Genomic DNA, 18,084 nt, shown 5'->3' on the forward strand with positions numbered 1-18,084 from the left:
ACACATTTAAATACACACATATCATGGTTAGCTTTAGTTAGCCTGCTCATGTCTGTACTACTTTACAAGGTGATGCTGAAGTGCACAATGCATAATGACATGCTTTTCAATGCCAAACACAAACCTCATTGAAAAGAACACCAGTCAAAATTAGCTTGAAACTTACATTCCTATTGGTATGGTTTGGATTTTGACTTATATTATCAACTATTGTCACATTGTTCTTGCTAGAATTTTTAAAACCAGTAAAATTCTACTGTATTGTAATGTTTAGAGCCTTACAATTTGTTCCCAAGTTAAGATCATGGCATTTGTATAATGCACAGTCAATTTAAGTATCTGTACTTGTTATTACCTTACTACAGTCATCACTACTAGTACTACTGAATTACAAGTCACTGAATATTTGTGGCATACCCAAACCCATATAATTCTGTTGTTTAAATGTGATATGTGTGAATTTCTGTTTTCTAGAAGAATGACAATTGACTCACCAACCAAGAAGTTTAAATGAACATGATTTAAGTGTCTACCCAAAGGAAACCACATCACATTCTTCTTAATTTAACCTTAATTTATCTTGGTAGGTTGATTGAGAACTGATTCTCATTTGCAACTACTGTAAAGAGTAAGTAAGTAACAACTAGAACACAGTGGACTTTATATGTAGCCGTATGCATAGCCAGCTGAATAGTTTCCTCCTTCACCTCTCTCCCTGCTGCTTTCCAGTCCCACTCATCTGTCCAGTCTGCTCACACTTCCTCTTCTTAATGAATCATGAAGTTTGACTTTTTACTCCTTAATAAGCAGTGTTTTGCAGCGAGCGCCTGGAAAGCACAGAGTTTGTTTTCCTTTAATTAGTCGGGCAGGTTCCCCCCCGAACACGCCAAGGAGAGAGAAAGATTGAGAGTGTAGGCCCAGGCATCTGACGAGGAAACGCTGAGAGGCAAAGCGGGCGCTGCCAGGTGGCCACAAGACGAATGGGTGCGGGCACAGACTGAGACGGAGGAGGAAGCACAGAGGCATGGTGCTGTGGACTGAGACACAATGATAGGAAATGTCCTGGATGAAAACACAGCAGCAGCCACTGGTGAGAGATGTCTGGGAAGGAGGCAGACACGCACATAGCCAAAAGTGAAAGACAAGAGGGGCTCCACAGTCTATAGGCTCAATAGGTACAGGATAGAAGTCAGACAGGGAGAGTAAGAGCAAGAAAGTACCACATAAGACATATAATATTTCAAATGTAAGCCTTCCGAATAAGCCCACTCACAACATCAGATCTGAATCATCTAAACTGTAAAGAGATAAATTTTTTTATTAGTTGACTAATTTTATTAAAATTTTAGGGATTTATAAGGGACAGCAATAGCAACAGTAAGGTATGTACTAAGTTATTTGGAAGTGAATCATGAGTTTAATTTGCATTTTTTCCCCCCACTTTTCTGCACAAATAGTTGTGAATGAACTTCCATGTAGTTGTTGTCTTGTGAGTGCAGTTTTTGTCAGATACTTGGTCAGATATTACTTGACTAAACAATTGGTGGGACATGTTTAGTCAACCGAATATATCTTTAGTTGACTACAGCCCTACTCCATATGCGCAGGATAAAAGAGTCAGAGTCAGACCAGCACAATTAGAGCTAAACATTAGTACCACATAAAAGAAGACAACTAAATGTAAATATATGTAAATAGTGTACAGATGTGTGTGATTGATAGTGGGACTAATTTTACTAAATGGATTTGTTGGATGAATGATTATATAAAACTGGCATAAACAATAAATAACAAACAAATAATTGAACAAACACAATTATATTAAAGTTAAGAAAGTAACTCCTGAAGAAGTCTACTTTCAACCTCAAATAGTGTATTGGAGACATCTAAACTGCTTGTGGAGTTGGAAAAATAATTTGTCCAATGGGAAATGCAATTAACTTAACTACACATTGGAAATCACCTTTGACCAAAATGCAGTAATAATTACAAACTCAAGTCAGTTTTCCAGGTGAAATCAATTGATGCTTGTTTATTTTGGCATTTAATGAGGACCTTTGGACAACATTTTTTGTAAACATTGTGAAACTTATCCAGGCAATTACATCAGGGTTATTTGTGTTTTTGTAGCTGCTTAAGTACAACTTAATACATTGTTGAAGGTGTTAAGTGTAGTAAGTACAGCTTAATAGTAGTTGGCTTGTCTGACACCACTTGAGTCAGTGCTATTTAAGCATTCCTCATTCTGTGACTCATTTGTGCATGCGCAAAATTACCTTTGTCTGGTACTGGTTAAACAACAGCTATTTCAGCCATTTCATGTTATATTTCTTAAATTAACTATTGAGTTTGTTGGTAGTTTCAGAACTATTAGGGTACAGTGTGTTTGCTTGTGGCATTGTGTGGTCTTTCTGTCTGCACCATGCCTTGAGATCTCAGATATTAGAGCCTCATCGGAGTGAACCTTTGCAGAGTCAATATCACTGTCTTCACCTCAGAGTCTGACCTTTCCAGGCTGTCCCTTCTTTAAAAGACCCCTAACACTCGCACCTACCTCAGTGTGATCAATCTTCTCCGCCATCGCCACGACAGCAAAGTACAAAGCCAATCACACGGACGGGGAACAGGGAGGGACGCCACACTCAACCTCTGATGAAATGTCACTGAGAAAGGCTATGTCAAGAGACCTTGGGCCTGTCAGGCACCTACTACCTGTGTGCTTCTGTGTGTGGGGACAGCGAGAGGGCTTCAAAATACTGGCGATAAGGAGCACACAGCTGTTACTTATATACTTACTTATGTTCCAAAAAAACTAGGGGTTATGAGATTAAATTCAGATACATGTCTCACCATGTTTTTTTCTTCTTCTGTTTTCATTTCTTCTTTTTTGTTCTTGTGATATTGTACAAAAAACATTACCATTATGTTTTTTTTTTCTTTTTTTATCTAAATTAATTTTAAAAATAGCATCTGCTCTCTCATGGGGAAATGGATATGAACAATTCCTATAGAGGGTAGTGATTGTTAAGATGAAATCTAACCACACATGATAGGAGAGACTATATTAGAGGACTCTTAATGTATGTATTTAACCATTGCACAAAATTGTTTCTTGCACATCTTCCGGGATTTGCTTCTCCAGTGTTTTGAATCAAGCTTTATTATATAGTGTATGTACTTTTATTTTACTCAATACTCATAGCTATAAGTGGCCAAATGATTTGTTGGAATAATCAGGCATTTGTGCCTTTTTCACTGTGTTTTGTGTTTCTTTCAGAGAGATGCCAGAGCCTCACATTGTACATTGTTCTGCGTTCTTGTGCCAAGCCCCACCTGGATGACTTCTCTGCGCTTCACCTTCAGTGTCGGAATCAAAGATGATGGTTTTGGAAACACTGGTGCAAGAAAGAGGTGAGTGAGGTGCTTTTCAGCCACAGCGATAACATCTCCATGGAGACAAGCAGGTGGTGGACTCTACAGCAGGAAAGTTACATAGTGCACTTAAAAAATAATTTAGCTTAACATTTATACATTCAGTATATTAACACATTGACTTTTCTGATTAAATACTACAGTTTATTGATAATATCCCATGCTGCATTTACATAACTGAAGTGGGTTGGTGCAATCCTTATTTACTGGTTGTGAAATGCAACCAATTTTGATCCTCAAACAATAAAAATGTACAATGAGTATCTTATAATAGAGATAATGATCATACTTTAATGTAGAATAATTTATAATTGAATAATAACACATTTTCTGACACTTGTAATATGTGAGGTTAAAAATATTATGCCTGTTTATTTCCATAATAAAAGTGAGTTAGTGGAGATACATATGCACACAGATAAACGTGGTACTTGAATATTCCAGTGTTACTTTCAGTAGCTATTAAAAGTGTTGAAACACAAACCCACACAGGTCACATCAGAGGCCTCCTCCTTCACTCGCTTCTCCAGAAAAAATGCTGAAATAATTAAACTTCTGCACATTGCTGTGTTATCTACTATTATGCAGTTAATGAGAAGACAAACATGGAGAGAGTAAAAGGTTATGTTTTGATTTATTTAAATTCATTATTTGCAATAAAGGGTTATAATTATGGAGCCAAGATAATAAATGGGCCTGTGACATGAAGAGGCTGGAAATATATGGGATATATAGATACATAGGATTCAGCATCAATTACTTTATGGCCTATAGGAACATCAGTATGACAAGTACTGAACTCACAAATGGATTAAAATAGTGCAGAGGATTTTGAATCAATATAGGCTTAGAGCTGCTCCACTTGAAACATCAGAAACATTTGCATTGTTTGATTTTGGGTTAGACACAAGAGCCATTGCCTTAAGCATGTGCTGTTTAAATATATATTTATTTGTTTGGGGCATAGTGGGGTTGTATTTGTGCACATTGATATTCTGCATTTGGGGAATGGATTGTATTAACCACAAAAGAGGTTACTGTCTGTGGCTTGTGTGTTCGGGGCTAAAGGCGTGTCTGCAGTTGAACAATATCAGCGGCATAACCCTGGTTTTAACCTCACATATGAGCACTATTGATTCATTCACTTTGAAGAGGTCCTTGGAATTGTTTCGATGAGGAACTATTGTGGCAGCCTTATGGGGCATCCGAGGCACCGGTCCAAATGAGAATGTCTCGGAGCTGGAGACAGATAGACTGACAAAATCACAAAGGCTGTGGAAAAAAGACAGACCGAGACAAAAATGAAAAAAGGGAGAGGAAGAGTAAAGGAGCTATAAAAAACAGAGAAGTCCTTGTTTCAGAAACAATGACTTTATGGCAGTAGAAAGAGCAGCCAGAGCTGTTGCAATCTCCATGTCTCTGACAGAACTCAAGGCATATCAGGCTTATTGCATTACCTGAAAAAGGGATAGGCTAGAAATAATCAAAAATGCATCAGAAATAATGCACTTTTCAGACTCTATCCATCATTGTTTCGGCACCCTCGATCCTTTACGAGAAGTGAGTGAGCTCAGGGAGGAGGGCGAGGGCTCGCTCGCTCCAACAGCCAAAGAGGAGGATGGGTAATTAAATTGTGTGTCGGCCTCTAAGAACTTAAATGAATGAAATAGATGAATGCTATTGCATTATGCCACAATCGTGACCTGCAGAAAACTAATGGTGGAATAATAGTTTGAGGTAGTGGCTCTGCTCTCTGATGCAGACAGCCACTTGAGTGAATATGCAGTGTCCTCCACCTTGACTGTGTAATGCTCCGCCTGTCTCTATGTGTTTCAATTCCTTTAGAGCGCTGTCTTCTTCTCGCTGTCATGTCCCCATCATCCGGACCAGCCAAACCTACTGTCCAAAGCGGCTCAACTCATGTACTTTTTGTTTCTGAAGCAGGGAGCCAAAGCAGCAGTCTCTTTCTCTTTGCACCATGCCTTCCAGAGAGGGGCCTTTGCTTTGTACTTTGTTGAATATAAAAAGCTGGGAAAATTGTCCTGAAATCTTGAGCAAAAAGCAGTGTAAATAAAAGATCAAACCAGACCTATGAGCAGATCCAGCAGCCTGCTACTCAGTACAATAACTCACCAAAAGTCGCTGCAGATTAACGTGATATGTTGAGCTAGAGAAGTGTTACTGCTGCCCAGACTACTGTACAGCGTACCTCAGGACATACAGGTCTGACCATTTCATTCAAAGAACTGTGCCTTCTGTAGGTTTTTGAAGTTCCACCATATATCAGTTCATTTGAAGATAGACGGACAGGCCTTAGAAGTTTTATCCATTTAAAATTTGAAAACTCTTACTTTGGATCTTAAAGTGCAGTTTAACCTTGAACCTTTCCATGGAGGTCTTCATATGCAATCCATGTAAAACTAACAAACTTCAGTATTAGTAGAAAAATAAGGATGTTCTCCAGACGTCCCTCTTGTGTGGTTTGTGGCCAGAAGATGGCAGCACCCAGCTACAATTTGGCCTCCTCTCCGTGCCCTCTCCTCCTATCTTCTCCTGAATGTGTTGTGTCCAATGATGGATAGAGATGTTTGGCTAGTGCACTGCTCTCTCTTACATTGTGTAGGTCACTGAGCTGATTGGAGAGCCGATTCTTGCTGTTTGCTCTTTACAACAGCACACGCTAAACCAGTTAAACTTTGCCTCATGTCCATTCCAGCTTGGAAACCTCAACAGCTGATCATCAGAATCATTTTCGACACCTCCTGGCAGTGAATACTTAAAATATGTCACAAATAGCTGTCTGGGGAAATTAATGAGAATATGCCAATTTGCAGAAACCTGTAAATGATGGCACCAACTTCACAATGGCCTTGAAGTAAAAGTTGTCCTATTGTTAGCTATAGACAAGCGTGGGTTTATTTTTGTTTGTATATGCTTGAGGGGCGTGTAGCCCTGCTCCTGTTGGGCCTGTTATTTGATTTCCTCTTTTACAAAGGCCACAGTCAGGGCCCATGCAAAAAGACTGCATGCCATATCAAAACAAACTTGACTGATGAAAACTGTATATATATGCGCCTGTTTAAATATGTGTATGTCTTTAGGGCTGCGCTGTTAGTGATCTTCCTCGAATGCGTCTGACAGAAACAGAGATGCTCAGAAAAAGCACAAAGCATCTTGAGACTCCTCCAAGCCCCTAATGATGTTTAATGATACCTATCCAGTGATGGAGCACACACACACCCCTCCAGGAGTCGCAGCACCTTGCCGACTGTGGAATTACAGGCAGGCGATAATCAGGTCAGCCCGCAGGTCCTCGGGGATCGGAGGTGTTCATAAACATTCCTACTGTTCTTTTGTGTTACTTCCTGCGGTAAAACAGGGAGTGAGCGAGTGTACCAGCCCGCCTTTGGGTGCTCCATCCCTGTCTCAACGTGAAGACGCACACCATCTCTGGGAAATAAAGAGGCACTAAGGATTCATGTAGACATATCATCAGAATATTAACTGTCCGATTAGCATATAGAACCCTCCGAGTTATCTACGTGTGATTTGACATTTGGCATTGAAATCAGTAACTTGAAATATCTAACAGCATTATACATTTTGTTTAAAAGCTGAACAAAATTCTGTGTGTATGAGTGTGTGTGTTACATTACTTGAGGTTGGTACTCAAAGCCAGCTACCTCCCCCTCCATTTATAAAACCTTCTACAAACAAAGACCAAAAGAATACAAAAGCGTGGGTTCATTGCATGTTTTTTTTCCTTCTTCTTCTAAAGATGTCAGCCTCAGCGTTTCAAAGATTTGACTCTTGCTCTGCAGTCAAACAAAAACCTTTTGGTAAATTGATTAGGCACTCCAAACTTTTTGGCTTTTTGATGTAACTCAATGTGAAAAGTTCAATATTTCTACACACTTGCACTGGAACGATCACTTTTGATCTGTGTGTTTTCCCATCGGTGACCTGAGGCCTTGTGTTAGAGCAGGTGCAGAAGGGGATTTTGACTTTTTTTGTTACTTTTTTCCAACCTGGTCTTTTGCTGTTTGTGGGAACAGTTACAACAGTGCATTTGGCAACATTTGAGGAACCCAAAAATCCAATACTTTTTCTTTTCCATTGTCACTTGCTTCAATAGAAAACCTTTCAAGGCGCTTATGTCCAGTGGCAAGTGTCTATTTATAAATCCTTTATTGACAGCACTCTGTGTAAAGACTCCCATGTCACAGTCAGTTTGCTGATGGCTACTTTAGCCGGCACAGCTCTTATGTAATGTTGATGTTATGGCAATATGAAACTGTAATCCTAGTATTGGCAGGAGTAACAATAAAACAGAATGTGCCAAGCAATCTAAAGCAATCACTGGTGCGACCAAATCAAAATGTTCAAATTACTTTGGCTTTGATCTGGTTTGTCTCATTCTTTCCATTTTTGAAGCTGGATGTTGCCCCATGCTTTGCCCCGGTGAATACGGTTTCTGCCAATTGTTTGGATCTAGAGTATTGTAGACTTTGAGAGCAGATGTCTCGTGTGTCCAGGCCACCTTTATTGTCAACATGTCTCCATCATAACTCTGTTGAACGTAAACAGCATGGCCACAGCACAAAGAACACTGTCAGAGCAGGATCAGTCGGAATCAAATGGAAATGTAAAAAAATAAATCAAAAGTGACATGCTTAAAAGTTTTGACGCTGGTTTACCATTGTGGCCATTTATCAAGTTTAGGGTTAAGCCCTTCAAATTAAAAATGCCTTTGTTTTGTGTGGGCTCTAGATGAGACAAAACTTTTCTTTTCTCTTCCATTTTCAGCAGCAGAGAATAATTTATGTTTTAAGTAATCCACAAAGCAAATGACCCAAACAGTCAGCTACACTTTTGATTATTAGGTTTTCTTTCTAAAATGTGACATTATACTCTGGCATTATTGGTCCACTGAGAACATAAAACATATTATATTCTGTGGGATATGACCCATTAAAATGTGTGATCTAACTTAACAACTGATTCACTTGTTTCTTTCATCTGAATCTGAGAAAATTACTTATTTATTCTGGAACTTTTTTTTTTTTATAAACCAGTTTTCCTAAAACATGATTTAAGGCTCAAGCTAAAAGAAAATAATACATGTTTAATTGTCCTGCAACTGATGTTTAGTTCCTTGCCTACCATTTGGAAACCATAGGCTTATTGTCAGTACAGCTGGGTAAAGCTCTACTGTACTCATGTGACCTCAGTGGTATAAGCAAGAGTACAATGCAATGTTAAATGCTAAGTCCTGGCATAACTGTGGTTTAATTTCTTATAGAATGAAAAACATGGAAAAGAAATTGAAATGAGTGAGATTATGAAGTAAATCGGATCCGTTGTACTGTCTGCGAGGGGCTGAGGCCGCGGTTGTGGTGTTAACATGATGCTTTAAGTGTGATAGCTCTGTAATAGCATGTCATTAAACTGTTATGGTTACACAGCTCAGTGGAACAGCACTGTGGCTGTGTAACCTTGAGCACGGCAAGACTCTCTCGGCTTCATCTCAGGAAGCCACTCTAACGGCACTGCACTGATTTGTGTATTCAGCATTACAGTTTAAATAAGCACCTAGCCCGTGTGCCACTTTTTGGAGCATTTGATCAAAATCCAATATATCTAAGCTAAGTAGAGTTATGGCCAGCTACCCAAAGAAAATATACCAACGGCGCGTGGTGGAGCAGTTGTAAGGCACGAGAGAGGACGTGCTGGCTGTTCTGAAGGGGGATTTCTGAATTGTTCTTTCCCTAACGCAATGTTTACAGTCGTGACTATAACTGGTTTTATTACTCAACCTCAAATGACCATTGAAAACATGAAGATACGCACACATTGTTAGGTGAAACAAGAATGTACAACAAAAGTCTTGCATTGTGATTTGAGGAGTGTTTACAGTGCACGACCTTACAGCCCTTCTTCTCGTCTCCGTCCAAATGTGGTTACACCTTTTTCTTGTGTTGCCAGCGCCTGTCTCCTTGCAGCTGGATAACAAACACACCAGAAAAAAGCATGTAAATTAAAAATCTCTGCCCTGACCAATGTTATTACAATCTTTAACATGCCAGTAAACAGTGATGAAGGCAGGCAGTAGGAATCTCCATTTTCCTCTTTCATTTTCTTTATGGAAAATCTGTTCTTCATAATATGGCACAAACAGAGCTGGAGCAGAAAAGCGGGGTAATGCCAAGAAGAAGCACAGGCACAAATTGGGGTGAATTTCAGAAATTTCCCAAACTTGATTCCTACCATATTTCTACTCAGTGAGTGTGGCAGAATTCCAGTGATGAGCCCTGGCTGGATAAACAAGTTAATCTGAAATTACCAAGAATTTGGAATGCGATGAAAAACCTACAGGCTGTATGAAATGTGCAGTACTATGGCTAATACTTTAACTTATTCAAATCCCATCCTATGTACCATAAATCATTAATCATAAATATAAAAACTCAAAAACACAAACAAAAGAGCAGACCTCCACCAAGACAACACAGATCTCAACACTGAACACTATTCAACTTGAATGAGGCATACTATAACAACAAAATCCACCTCCAATTTGTATGCATCAAGCCTTACTCTTTTTATTCATTTGACCTACATTTTTTACCCCAGATGACCTTCCATATATGTAACCTTTTTTCAGGCTGTGACCAGCACAGTGAGTTCAATGCTGTGTGACCCCTGGTGGCTGCATTAAGTATAGACTTCTTACAAAATGTTATTTGGTTCTAGTCACTGTATGGCAATGTCATTCTCCAGTGGCATAGCTATTGCTTTGGTCAGCGGATGGTTTTCTCTAAAAGAGAGATAAGGAGAATAGGATGAATGACAAGCTTTGTGATGGCAGGAGGCAGCAGTAACTCGCAATAGAGCCCAGCATTTAGCCTGACCCTCACTGATCTGCGCTGTCTGAAGTAGTCAAAGCCAAAGAAAGGTGATTCACTTTCAAAAAATACATCAGTTGTCAAAAGGGGCTGTCAGACGCTAACATAGAAAGGCACTTCAATTAGATGGTACCAAAGTAAGGCTCTTGCCCCAGATCTGACGGTTCTGTGGATGTTGGCATTTTTCTCTATAAAGACCTGAGAGGAAGAAGGGATGAAGTAAGCAAAACTGAAGAGGTGGGGAGCTACCTACAAAATACCACTATTAACATTGTCTTCTGTACCACAATGTAATAACCCAGCATCAAGGCATTATTGAGTATCTTAAATAAAGTCCATAATTGTATTGTTTCATTGTTAAATGGAGACAGTGTATTTACTGAGACTGATGGTAGTAATGGCATATGTGATGACATAGTGTACATTTAATGGAGAAGGGATAAAAGAATAAATGGTAAAATTAATAGTATTATATAATATGGAATTGGTAAAACTGAGTTTGAGGGTTTAATCACTACTATAAATGATTTGGTTCAGCATAGACGGATCATCTGGGAGTATAATATCATCATATTCAAAATCTGAAACCAAAAAAACTCTAATATAATTGCATATAAATATTGCTTAAATACACAAACATGTATTACTTAAACTTCTTTTACTGAAGCGTTAAATGTCATTCTTCATTTTTGACCATTCTTTTATTTTAACCTTCCTGCTCCTCTTCATTGGCACTGCTCTGTTTTTCCTCCTTGGTAATCTGTCTCTCCTCCCATGTGCTCCCTGGTGCTGTCCCCTGGGTTCAATGTTGAGAGAACAACAGCAGAATTTGTTTTGCTGCCTCTCATCAGATTAGTGTTGATTTTTCTGCTGCGTGCCGCACTTCAGCAGAGTGGATGGACTTCTTTAACTGTTTATCAGGAGCACATTTACACTGGGCTCCATGGTTTGTTAGCTGCCATTTACTATGAAATAAAAATCGATGGATGCCCAAATGTGATTTTATGGTCTGCTGTTATTGAGACCAATGATGATTTCCTGCTGAACTGGATATGGGATGTCAGTCCCACTGGTCTGTGGTTTTAAAGGGCTCTTATAGTGTTATGTAGCAGTATGTTTCATATCTGGTCTAGTAATGAATACTGGACATGCTTGTCAATAAAATACTAAAACTCTTTCAGGGGCTCAATGTTTGAGATTCTTGTAACTGTAGTGGTTATTTTGACTATGCAAATGTAAGTAAAAGTGTTTTAGACACCATTACTTACACATGTAAGTTTTATTCTTTTGTGATTTTGTACTTGTACTTGGGCTGCTCCCTCTCCTCCAACCCACCCATCTCATTCATATTATACTTAACCACATTACCACTAGGTCTCTATTTATGCATTCTACTACTATCTCCACTATTAAAAATAATGATACAATAATAATAATAATAATAATAATAATAATACATTTTAATAAAAAAAAAAAAAAAAGACATTCTTAAAGCACTCATAGTTCCCATTTTTCAGATTTGCCTTGTTGTACTGTGCTGTACTCACAATTCTAATAGCAATAGTCTGTCATTACCAAACTACACAGGTAGTGGACCGTCACAATAACAGCAGTGTTTAAGCTGAAGCCTCCTCTTGAGTGCCAGACAATGACACAGTGTCCTGTCAGACCAGTAATGACCAAGATTTACACTCTATTATTAGAGCTGGGCCCCTGTGCATGGCCCGGGGAAACCCCTCCATCCACAGTAACAGGGTGGGCCCAGTGTGTTTACAAATCATACATGTAGAAATACACATATAACAGCCAATACAAAATACCTAAACAGAAAACATTTCAGCTTTGATGTTTCTAACTGGACATTGGTCAGTCTTTACATTGCCGCTGGATGCTTCAGACCCTTGTTATGTGCAGTGAATCATGGATAATAACATAAGGGAACATCTAAGGAAAATTTATTTAAAGTTTCAACAGTGCCATGTATGTGTTTTTGGTAATTGTCAATTTGTTTTTTCCTTACGAACTTCAAAAGACACCAAGTAGGCCTTGCACAACTAAACTATACAGCACAGTATCTTACTCATTACTACAATGGTGCATGGCCAAACATTCTTGTCAAAGCCTGATCTCATCAGATGTCAGAAGCTAAGGCCAGACACTCACATTGCCTAATATGAAAGTGGTGTGTGCGTAAGTGTTGGTAGTGGTAAGAGAGGCTGATGGCACAAATTCGCAGCCCCGCTTTCGTCGATCTGTTTCAGGGCCAGCTGCGGCTACAATAGTAGTTTACCACCACAGATTATGGAGTGAATATAAATTACTTTATTATTATAATGGTAATAATTTTCACCATAAATAACTTTGGTTGGAAATTTACTACAAAACATTTCAAACATACAATTTTGTTTTGGCTTTTGCTGTTGTTTTTTGTGCAATTTCAGAACATTTTATTTCTAGGCACCTTTCAAAGCCCTCAAGGTCACCTTACTTACAAGTGTCATGTGTTTGAGTGTTTGAGGGGAAACAACTAAACAGCTAAATTTGTTCTTTGTTTAGGGATGGATTAAATACAAATGTTACTTGAGGAATAACATTTTACACATATAAACATCTAAAATAAATATACAACTCAGTGACACACTGTCAACTTGACCTCCATTACCCAAACTTGAGTTATTTGCAGAATTTTATCATTACCTGGTTTGCTTTGGGGAACAAGTTGGTAACAAAGTCTGTGTGCTTAAGTTGAAGAGCAGAGGTGAGCTGAGGAGAGGACCAGGGTGCCCTATCGCAACAGGCAGTTCAGGGCTGCCAGCAATGTCACCATGTCATCGCTATGGGAAGACTGGCCCCATGGACCCTTTTGGACTAATAGGCAATTGTCAAGGCAATGATAAGATAAATGCTGTGTTTGATGGAAACATAGAGAGAAAGCTCTAAAAGGCACCAAGCAAGAGGCCCAAACCATTACCCGAAGAGAGACAATAGAAACTGAGAAGGAGAGGGGATGGACTTTATCTTCTACTATTTTGGGCCGGTTTGCCTGTTAGCATTTAGTCTTGATTTCGGCCTTGTCCTATGTGACCTGCACGCTAACTGTGTGTGATATGTTCCTATATCACACACAGTTAGTTGGGGGGTGTGCTTATCTAATGCTGAGGATTGAATTTGGTTAGCCCCAGTGGGATTGGGTTAGGAGATGTCAGAAAGATAGATGGGCATCATGCTACGACACCCCTGCACCCCTGCACGCTTGCATTGTTTTGCATGTGAGTGTTGCTGTTTATCATATGTGTGTGCATGTGTAGGTTCAACTAGATCTAAGATAGGATGATGACACAAAATTCTACCTGTGCATTCTTATGACAAAATATAAATTATTTGCTTCAAAAGTGTTATAAATAAGATAGACGCAAAAGATACCAAAGTAGAAACTGTTGACAGAACAAACCTGCATGGGACTTTTGCTGGTTAATGAAATAAGTAGAAAGTCATTGTGTTTGCCAGTGGTCAGGAGCACACTTCAGAGTGTACAATGTGAATATGACATGAGGCACACATTCTTTGTCTCTCTGTGTGTAGAAATGTGTTGTGGTGCCTTTGTAAAGTGCTGTAGCCACACCTCGGGCCTTTGGCCTCTGATTAGCCTCTCTTGTCAGTGCTGTGGTCATGTATTGATTTGTACAACAGCACAGTCTGACTTCTCTTTCTCATTTTTCTTTTCTTCCACTCAGTCACATCTTCAAAATGAGCCACAGAGATACCTAATCCAAGCCAATTTAACATGCCATGTTAATATGACTATATCATGCTGGAGATATCCTTTTTTCTATTTTTGTCACACAGATGCACTGACCATACCAATCAGACACTGGCTATACGGCTGCGTACAGTCTGTGTGATCTTTTCCCCAGAGAGTCTGATGCCCTCCAGTTATAGCTGGCCATACCTGCCCATAGCTGTCTTTATATGGCCTCAGGCAACTGCTTAGCAATTCCATGCTGAATACAATGGGCTTGCACTCACACACTCACACGCCATACGTCTCAAGCAGACAACTCTCACAGCTCCTGTCCTGTAATACATTTTCAAGCCTTGGAAAGCTCCTTGTGATTCACTTCAAACAGGTGCTAACAAAAAAGACAGACTAGTCCTTTATCTCGCCTTACCTGCTCTGCCAGTCTCGGCTACGGAATAAAACCAAATAGTCTTTATTAGGGCAGACATGAACCACAAAGATGGAGGCCTGAAGATCACAGCAGCCCTATACCTTTAATACCAATAGTGAGCACAGAATAATAAGCCCTTTTAACATTTACTTGTTGCCAATATATGGAATGTTGATCAAAGTATATATACTGGCCTATACCAGTGTTGCTTTGTAAATACAGAAAAAAGTGTGGAGTTACATTATACAAGCAAATGTCAGAGAAAAATACATGTTCTACAGTTTCACATTAAGAATAAATGTACACATTAAAGCAAGCTTAAACTATGCACTCAAGATTACAAATGAGAGCATTACTTTTGTAATAGGCATCAGTCATAAAGAGCATATAGAGAGTTAAATAAAGTAACAAACTCGGCCTCTTTGTATGAAGCCGCTGTGATGTAGTGTCAGTATAAAGCGCTCACTTCCTGCTGTCTGCTCCATTATGGCATTGGCAGAAACCTAATATGCCCAGGCACTACAGCTCCTGCCCTCCTATGTTACACCAGCCTTCCCACTCCCCAGCACCTACCCTATGCTGTCCTCAAACTACCCCTTCTCTACAACCACCATTGCCTGATTTTACTAATATAAATGATATTACTTTCTGTATATAGTCCAGAGGTGCATCTGGGCAGAAAGTGTCTAACTCTCTTAATCTAAAATTAAACACATAAATATAAAAATGGCAAGTATCATTCAATCAATTTGCATTTATAACATGTTTTACAAAACTGGAACGCAAAGCGCTTGCATAGTAAAATCAGTCCCACTCATCTAGCCACTGAAACCTCAAACCTCCACATATAAAAATGTCATGTTATATGCATTTTGTTATGATCATTAGTATGTTAGCATTTGCACAGGTATTTAGTAATATCATGTGCACATATGTGTTGTTCAGTTTCAGTTAAGCTATCTAAAACACATCTCTTAAATGTACTGAAAATATTAAGTCAAAACTTTTTTTTAGTACATAAAGGCACAGAGTCATTCTGAACCACTAGATTCAGAGTTTATCCATGATTGTAACAAGCACAAATGGGTTGAGACTTGTGGCTTTATATTTATTTACAAATGTAGGCTCTTTGTGTGCGATTACCTGAGACGCTCTTTTTTACCTTGACCTTGTACATGGAGGGTATTTTCCAGTCAGCAGATCGCTTTATCTCTGAGAGCAACAATCAATAAGGATAATTAATGATGCCCACCGCAATGATAGCCTCAGCAGTCATTACCAGGCATTAATCCATGCAGTCAGAGGAGGGTCAAGGCCGGCCGCATCGCTCACCTAGGGGCGTGGTGGTGCAAATTAAAATAATCTACACAGCGGCCACACTGTCAGGCCTTCTCTGATGCATCCAGCTCAGGCGGACCGTAATTAAAGATGGCCCATTGCTAGGCAGAGGGGCACCAGGGTGACAATCCACTGCGATGTCTCTTTAATATACAACACTTAGCCCGAAGGATGACACTAACAGCAATCTGCAGGAACTCATCTCACCTGCAAGCGTGGGAGGGTGGCAAGTTTTTTTTTTTTCTTCTTTTTTCCTCTTCCAGATATGCTGGGACATAAATCAAACGCACAACATGCAATTTTCTAATAACGTAGCGCCCTCCGAAATGTGATTTAGAAGTAAATATAATTTGGTCTGGGTGTGAGACATATCAAGTGGATGTATTATGATTGTAGTAATGCTCTGCTTAGAATGAAATATCACAAGGACGAGCTTTAACAGGTGATTATGGGATAGCTCTGAACATTGCACAGTGTTATTATGTTGTAATATAAGATATAACACTAAATACAGTGATGAATTATGCAAAACAAATATCTGTACCAGATATTGTTACCAAATGGTACAACAATATCAAATCACTTTAAATCTTCTGCTTAATGTTCAACTTACTAAGCAAAACTGCATTCTGAACAAAAGAGATTTCCTTATTGAGACTATGGTCACAGCTGTGATACAAGATGTGACTTTTGTTTGGGCAAAAAATGAGCAAGTGTAAGGATTTGTGTTTGTTTGACAAAGTTTAATAACTAAAGAAAACTGGGCCATACCAGTTCCAAAACTTGTGTGATGTGGTCCCATCTATTGGTCAGTTTTTTTTAAAGGAAGATGCTGCAGATGCTGTAGACGAAGAAGCTTCTTGTTATATTCAGTGCATTACAGTTCAGGTTACACAGCTGCTCTCCATACATGATATTGTGATTATAGATAGAGTTCAGGCGGTCATGCCCAGTCAGTTAGGTGTGTTGAACCATGTAACAGCTTGTTCTGCTTTATCATTCCAGGATTTCTCTATGTCTGATTGGCCACAGACCTCAGATAAGCACAGCCCACCTTGTTTGTCAAGGACATTTACCTGTATACCTGAAAGTTTGAAGCAGAAATTCAGCTTGATTCCATAATTCATGGGTGACATTTTCATTGTAGTTAAACCTTAAGGTAAAAATTGGAAATGTGAGATTTCATTTCCTGTAATGTTTAAATTACTTTTTGCTTGGCCGGCGTCCAAAAGCCGTCAAAGCGCCGAGGGGCAGAGAAGAGATGTTTAAGCAGAGGTTGCACTCACTGGCAGCGGAGAAGTGGAGAGAATCTATAATAATGAAAAATGCATTTATCCTCAGCTGCCATGAATCCTTTTCTCCCTATGAAACACACTGAAGTGAAAACGCATGTGCATTAGTGGGACCGAATATGTCACATTCAACACACACAAGGGGACGTGAAAAATAACCACCACTGGAATCAAAAAACCTCAAATATGCTAACGCGTGTCTCGCCTGAGCCACACTTATCCTGAACGATGAACAAAGTCAAACCGATGAACATGAAGAAGGGCTGCTTGATGATGATTGACAGGTCTGGCTCCATCTCCCTCCCACACAGCATTACACTGTCTTCATGGATCCACCACCAGCTCCCTCACCTTCAGCTCCATTTGGTTAAAGTGAAGAGGCGTACAGGCACAGCTTAAGACACTCTGGTGATTTCCGCACAAGTTAACTTCTCTCTTTTTCCCGTTTAAAATTTTCATCTGATTACACTTATTACTGGTCAGGAAACACAAGGACCTAGAGGGTAAGCTGTGAACTCCCATCGCAGCCACTCAAAAATATTCTAGAGCAGAAGCAGGAGCGCACTCTAGCAACAAAACACACTTATACGCTGAATAATTACTGCCTTAAGTAAATGATGTGCTCCCACTATACTGAGGCCATAATGTCCTCTATAAGCCTTTTTCTTGATTAAATCCAACCATGCAGGTGATCCATGTTTTATATGACTCTGAAAATCTGGCGGCATACTTCAAGAATGGCTGTTAAACATCTTCGAGCAGGGTCGACGCGGCTGTCACCCTGGCATTTATTTGTGAGCGCACTTTCACATCACATCAAAGGTGATTTAGACCTGCAAATGAAACACAACAAGACACATAAATCTGCCTTCAACTGTATTTTTTATTATCCAAGTTCTTAATGGCACTGTAAACACCAACATGAGGTAGAAAGATACTTAATTTTAT

This window comes from Boleophthalmus pectinirostris, unplaced genomic scaffold (assembly GCF_026225935.1).
Source record: "Boleophthalmus pectinirostris isolate CB_2022bp ecotype Guang Dong unplaced genomic scaffold, ASM2622593v1 HiC_scaffold_9, whole genome shotgun sequence".
Lineage (NCBI taxonomy): Eukaryota > Metazoa > Chordata > Actinopteri > Gobiiformes > Gobiidae > Boleophthalmus > Boleophthalmus pectinirostris.